We start from the raw sequence: 7,474 nt of genomic DNA on the forward strand, positions 1-7,474 counted from the left end.
AAACTATTACGACATCAATCTTGGAGAGGTCTAACTTCAGCTCACCTTATCCACATCCCACACAGACTGCCAAAAGCCTTTCGGAACCTAAACACGCTTGGAAGAACCAATTTCACAACTCAAGTACATCAAAGAAGTTTTATCCAACATATACTTCGACATCGTCAGAAACAAATGTTCTTGACATACGACATCAAGTATTTTTTTCTCACACATGAAATGTTCATAATGAATTTTCTGAAAATGAAAATGTCATCCATATAGACTATCCTACCTAGAAATGGGTTCAACACATCTTTCTTCATATGCGTAAAAGTAGTAGGAGCATGGCAAAGACCAAAAAGCATAACAAGCCATTCAAACAAACCTTGCCTGGTTTTGAATGTCGTCTTCCCTATATCTCCTTCACCAATTCTACTTTGATGAAAACCACTCCTTGAATCCCATTCAACGAATTGCTTACCATTCTTCTTGGCCGCAAAAACAAGAGGTGCACCACACGGTAAAGGAGTAGTCCGAATGATTCTTTTATTCAACAATCCCTGGATTTGCGTCTTAATTTCTATGCTTTCCATCACTAACATCTTGTACATGCCAATGTTAGGAAGAAGACACTTTTGTTGCAACTATAACTCAAGTTGGATTCCCCTCTTGGGAATTAATCCCTTTGATTCCTGAAACATTTCATTAGATTGGTTAACAAAATCAACCAAATCAATTTTAAAATTCGAATTACAACCATCAAACGCTTCATAATCAATATCATTATCGCGTTTGATAATTAGAAGCACAAAATTCTTGCTCAAATTCAGTAGTCTTTTCATCTGCCCTACATTAACAATCGAAATATTTGTTTTTTTGCTGTGAGCTCTCACAATATATTCTACTCCATTTTTGAATATGTGATATTTGTTTTCATGTCGATGGAAAATAGCTTTTTTGTCATAAAGGTACGGGCTGCCCAAAACGATGCCACAGATATATAACAGCACAACGTCAAGCTCCACTTCATCTATGAATTTTGCAGTGATAGCGAATTTTAGTTTACACTTTCTCGTAACCTGCAATTGTGCATTGTCACATACCCATGCAAGTGGATATGGTTTATGATGTGGAATAGTTTCCAGATTTAAACTCTTGAAAATGTTTTCAGAGATAAGATTGGCTTCAGAGACACCATCAAGCAGTGTATCAATCTTGTTATGTTTCGATATAAACCTTATGTAAAACAGTTCTATTCTCCTCTTTTCATTTGGAGTTTCATTATGTGAGTTTGAGGAACTAGTGCTGGCAATGGGTTCCTTTCCTTGAAACCCCATGGTTGTGATTTTTGTTTCATCACCCGATTTGGATCCCAAATCCTCTTCTTTAGTGATTGCAGATTTATTTTCTTTTCCTTTGTTGTTGAATTTCTTTGGTTTCATTTCGGGATGAAGCTTCCAACAATGATCTTCATTGTGACCCTCTCTGGAACAATGTTTACGTATTTTTTTATCTCCTTCCTTTTTAACGGATGCATTTCTCTTCCCCTTGAAACCATTTTCTTTCTCTTTATCCTTAAACGGATTTTTACTACCTTCTTTTGTGATGATTTTCCCTCTTTCCTCAAGATGAATGGCACACACACATCTTCTAGATTACTAGGATTAAACATTAAGATAGTATGCCTAAGGTAACTGTGTAAACCCCCTATGTACTTCAACAATGTGTTCTATTATTGCAAATCTACACCTAACATCAGAGACCTTTTTTTGAACTCTTTGGTGTAATCTTGCACATTTTGAAATTTTAGCCGTCTAAAGTTCTGCCAATTCATGATGACTTTTTGGATATAAGCTATAGGGTAGAATTGTCTTTTAATTGCAGCAATGAAATCATTCCAAGAAATTGAGATCTTACTGTGTTTTTTAATCTCCTCTTGGGTCTTTGATTCCCACCATACTAGTGATGCACCCTCCATTATCAAGAAAGCTAATTGAATCTTTATGTCATCCCCTTGAAGGTTTTGAATCTTGCAATAGACGTCCAACTGACAAATCCAATTATCAAACTTCTTTACATTCACTTCACCATTATACACGGGCAGTTCGAATTTAACATCAAGTTTTAAAAAAGGTGATTTACCAGTTCATTTTGAAGTATGATGATGAGTACGAGTAAGTGTTGTATTAGTGGAAGAGGGTGAAGATGCTTGTGAAGAAGAAGATGAAGAATAAGGTGGAGAGGGTGTAGGTTTGTCTCCATTCCCATTACCTCCTTTTCCATTACCTCCTCCTGAAGAGCCTTCTCCCTTAGGAGGTTTGGACCTTTCTCCTTGCAACCTGCTGTTCCTCTCTTCATAGAGGAGCTTCAGCATCTCTGTCATATCTAAGAAAGCCTTTCTAAAGGTCTTCTCATTTTCGATCATGTTTGTAGGTTCTCCTTCATGAGACATGATCTATGGAGTCTCAACTGTAGCTTGAGGCTAAACTCGTGTTGGAGATTGTGGAAACCTTGCTCTTCTTCCCCTTGACCCAATTTTAGGGCTTCCAACCATCTTTCCTTCACCTCTTTTGAGTTTTAACCTTGTAAGCATGACATAAACTTGCAAACAATTAAATCCTTCTTTCACAAAGCAAAACCTAGTGCTCTGATACCAAATTGATCTAACTTAGGATATTAGTTTGCAGTGCTAAGATCTTCCTAAGATTATTAAATAAAATTATTTCATTGTGCTTAAGGATTCATGAATTTTTACAAGTGAAATGAAGAGTTTTTATGTTAATTTTATGAGCAATTTAACATAAATCATAAAATAAATTGTTAGAAAATTATATATTATAGAGAAATGGAACACATAAAATATATTGTAGAAATATTAATACAGAAAACACATAAAACAAGAGAGACACAGATATACGTGGTTTTCCAATTTGGGCTACCTCCACAGAGAAACAGCCAGTCCTTCCTTTTATATTATCCAACAAATTGAAGAGATACAACCTGCAATAGATCCGGTGTAATTCCCTCTTCGCTCTCACATAATCTCCTCTCTCTTTCTCACTCAGAATATAGATCTACATAGACGCAATATAATTCCCTCATATATAGCGAGGGGTTTCCTTCTAGGGCAAAAAACCCTAAATCAAACATAACTTCTACCGTCAGATCTCTGCCTAATGAACGACCCAAATTGACTACAAAATTTACAACATTTTACAAGGCAATTTTACATCTATTTTTAGCTTTGGGTGTAGTTCCCCCAATCCCCCGCCAAGGGGGGGGTCCCAAAGATCGCAGCCACCCCCCTAGACCCCCCTTACAGCGTATATTTTACGGGTGGTGTTTCTGCCACATTACAAACTGGGGTCCAATGTGGCGATACCTCTAAATAAAGAAGATAATCAGACTCCACACCCAACAATCTCCCACTTGGAGACTGATTATAGCAACTCCACTGCTGCTTCATTTGCTGGACAATGACTCCACTTTGGACCTGGTTGTTTCTCATCTTCATCATCATACTTGAAGACCAATTGAAACCAAGCAAAATCTCAGTTTCTCCCTGGTTACAACTTTTGTTAACATATCTGCAGGATTCTGGCTAGTGTGTATCTTTTCCAACTTCAGCTATCCATCTTCCAACACTAACCGTATGAAATGATACTTGAGCTGTATATGTTTTGTCTTGGAATGAAATGCAAAGTTCTTTGTAAGATGTATGGCACTCTGGCTATCACTATATAACATGCCCAACTCCTGCTTCTTACCCAATTCATCCAGAAACCTTCGTAACCAAATCATTTCTTTACTAGCCTCTATAGTAGCAACATACTCTGCGTCCATTGTTGAGAGTGAAACAACACTTTGCAGTTTTGAAATCGAACTGACAGTTGTTCCACCTACAGTAAACACATACCCTGTTGTGTTCCTCCTGTTATCTCTATCACTAGCCATATATGCATCAGCATATCCCTGTAGAGCAATGTTTGAACCACCAAAACATAATGGTTGATTTTTGGTAGCTCTCAAATACCTGAGAATCCACTTCACTGCCATCCAATGTTCTTTTCCTGGATTGTTCATGTATCTGCTTACAACTCCCACTGCATGTGCAATATCAAGCCTTGTGCAAACCATTGCATACATTAAGCTTCCAACTACTGATGCATATGGAACTTTAGACATATAAGCCATTTCTTCATGAGCCTTGGGACACATCTCCTTACTTAGTTTGAAATGGCTAGCCAAAGGTATACTAACTAGTATTTCATTCTACATATTAAATCTTTTCAACACCTTTTCTATGTACTCACTCTGAGGCAATGTTAATTTTCGATTCTTCCTGTCTCTAGTTATTCTTATACCAAGGATTTGTTTTGCATCACCAAACCCTTCATTGCAAATGAGTTTGTCAATTTTCTTTTGAGCACATTTATTTCTTGCATGTTAGAACCTGCAACAAGCATGTCATCTACATACAATAACAATATAATATAGTTGCCATCATTTTTCCTTTACAGATAACACAATGGTCAGAGTGACATCTAGTATGACCTTGTTCAGACATAAACCTGCCAAATTTTAGATACCACTACCTTGGAGCCTGTTTTAAGCCATACAAGCTCTTCTTCAACCTGCACACTAGTTTCTCCTTCCCCTTTACCTCATATCCTTTTGGTTGTTGTATATATATATATATATATATCTTCCTCCAAATCCCCATGGAGAAAGGTTGTCTTTACATCTAGCTGCTCAAGATGCAAATCTTCAGCTGCTACTAGACTTAAAATAGTTATGATTGAAGTCATTTTAACAACAGGAGAAAATATCTCATCAAAGTCTATACCTTTTTTCTGTGAAAACCCCTTCACCACAAGTCTAGGTTTATACCTTTTTCTACCTCCATCTTCTTCCTTCAACCTGTAAACCCATTTATTCTGCAATGCTATTTCACCTGCAGGCAACCTGACTAAGTCCCAAGTTTGGTTATGTGTAAGGAGTCCATCTCTTCTTTCATGGCTTGCTCCCACTTCTTCATGGTTTCTGCCTGCACTACGTCTTCATAACATTGTGGTTCACCAGAATCAGTCAACAATACATAATATAATGAAGGAGAGTATCGTTCAGGGGGTCTACTTATCCTGGTAGATCTTCTAACACCACTTTTAGGCATTTGAGGTGCTTGTTGTTGTTGTGGTTGTTTTTGTTGTTATGGCTGCTGATCATTATGATTTTCAAGCACCTTCACTTTTCCTGTGATCTCATCAAGCACTACATATTCTCTATTTTCTTTTTCCAGTAGTTGATCCTTATACAAAACCTTTTCATTGAATATGACATCTCTACTTCTAATGTTTTTTGTTTTTCATAATCATAAAAGCGATAACCAAAATCATTAACACCATATCCAATAAAGGTACATTTCTTTGATTTTGCCTCAAGCTTTGTTCTATTTTCTTTATTAATGTGGACACAGGCTTCACAACCAAAAGTATTTAAAAATGAGAAATTTACCTTTTTACCTGTCCATGCCTCCTCTGGAATACCACCATCCAAAGAACTTGAAGGCCCTCTATTTATTAGATAAACAACAAATATCTACAGCATCTGCCCAAAATTGTAAAGGCAATCCTGCATGCAATCTCATGCACCTTGCACGCTCCATGATTGTCATGTTCATCCTATATGACACACCATTTTCTTGTGGTGTTCCTAGAACTGTCTTCTCTCTGCGAATTCCATTCTCTGAACAATACCTATCAAACTCTTTGCTGCAATATTCACCTCCATTTTCTGATCTGAGACACTTCAACCTTTTTCCTGTCTCATTTTCAACCAAATCTTTCCATTTCTTGAAAGTTTCAAATACATCAGATTTATTTCGAATACAATAAATCCAGGTTTTTCTAGTTGCATCATCAATAAAACTAGCATAATAACAAGAGCCATCGAGAGATGATACATGATCATGTCCCCATACATCTGTATGCACAAGCTCTAATTTTTCACTCTTCTTTTCTTTAACAACTATGAGGAATCTGGCTCTCTTCTGTTTTCCATAAACACAATTCTCATAGAATTTCAAATCAACATGCTTCAAACCTGGCAAAAAATTTCTTGAGTGAAGAATCTGCATCCCCTTCTCACTCATGTGCCCAAGAATATGATGCCACAATGCCACATATTCTCCTGTATAGGTTAAAGCATTAACAAAATTAGAAATACCATTGCATAAATACAATGTACCAGACTTTTCTCCTTTTGCTATTACAAGGGATCCTTTAGTGATCTTCCAGGTTTTATCTGTAAAACTAGTCACACAACCTTCACCTCCCAATTGCCTTGTTGAGATTAGATTTTTCTTCATATCTGGAACATGCATTACCTCCTTCAATAGCCATTGATTTCCATTATGTTGTTTTATGAAAACTATACTCATTCCAATGATTTTACAAGGTTTATCATCACCAAATCGAACCTGCCCAAAATCTCCTTGAACATAATCATGAAAATGCTTCCTATTAGGTGTGGCATGGAACGAGGCCCCTAAATCTACCACCCATGCATCAATAATATTTTCTAATGAAAGAATCAAAGCATCTTGCAACACATCACCTGTCACATTCGCTTCATGATTGTTTTCTTGTTGCGTGTCTCTTTCTTTTCCCTTCCGAGACTTGCAGTCTTTCTTCAGTTGTCCTTTCTTCCTACATTTCCAGCACACTATCCCCGATCTGGACTTGGATCTGTCTTTCCTTAACTTACTGCGATATCCTGGGCTCTTTCCTCTTTCCATTTTTTTCCCCTAGTCTCTGCAGTCAAAGCATTACGTGATGTCTCACTAGAGCTTTTTCGTCGCATTTCCTCACTAACAATTGCACAGACAACATCATCAAACTTTAAAGTACTAGATCTAGAGACAAAGTTACTAATGGCCATAACTAAACCATTCCAACTTTCTGGCAATGAGCACAGAAATAACATAGCCCTAACTTCATCATCAAAAGTTACTCGTACAGAACATAACTGACTGGTAATTGTATTAAATTCATTTAAATGATCAGCAACATGTCCACCTTCTAACATCTTCATATTCAATAAATGCTTCATAAGAAATATCTTATTTGAGGCCGAGGGTTTTTCATATAGTTTGGCCAATGCCTTCATTAAACCCTCTATTGTCGTTTCCTTTGAAATATTAAAGGCTACAGACACTGCTAAGCATAGTCGTATTGTTCCAAGTGCCTTTATGCCGAGAATATCCCATTCTGTGTCTGTCATACTCGTCGGCTTCTTTGTCTTTCCGCTCAATGGTATGTATAGATCTCTATTGTTGGAAATAATACTGAGAGGGGGGGTGAATCAGTATTATCAAATTCTTTTCAATATGCCTTCCAGGTTTATACTTTAATTTATTCTTCAAATATTGATCATTAATTTGTATGTCAGTGCCATATAATGATGAACAAGAACAAAAAAATAGATAAGCACA

This window comes from Pinus tabuliformis, chromosome 7 (genome assembly GCF_031772625.1).
Source record: "Pinus tabuliformis cultivar Carrire ecotype Pingquan chromosome 7, CPIR1, whole genome shotgun sequence".
NCBI lineage: Eukaryota > Viridiplantae > Streptophyta > Pinopsida > Pinales > Pinaceae > Pinus > Pinus tabuliformis.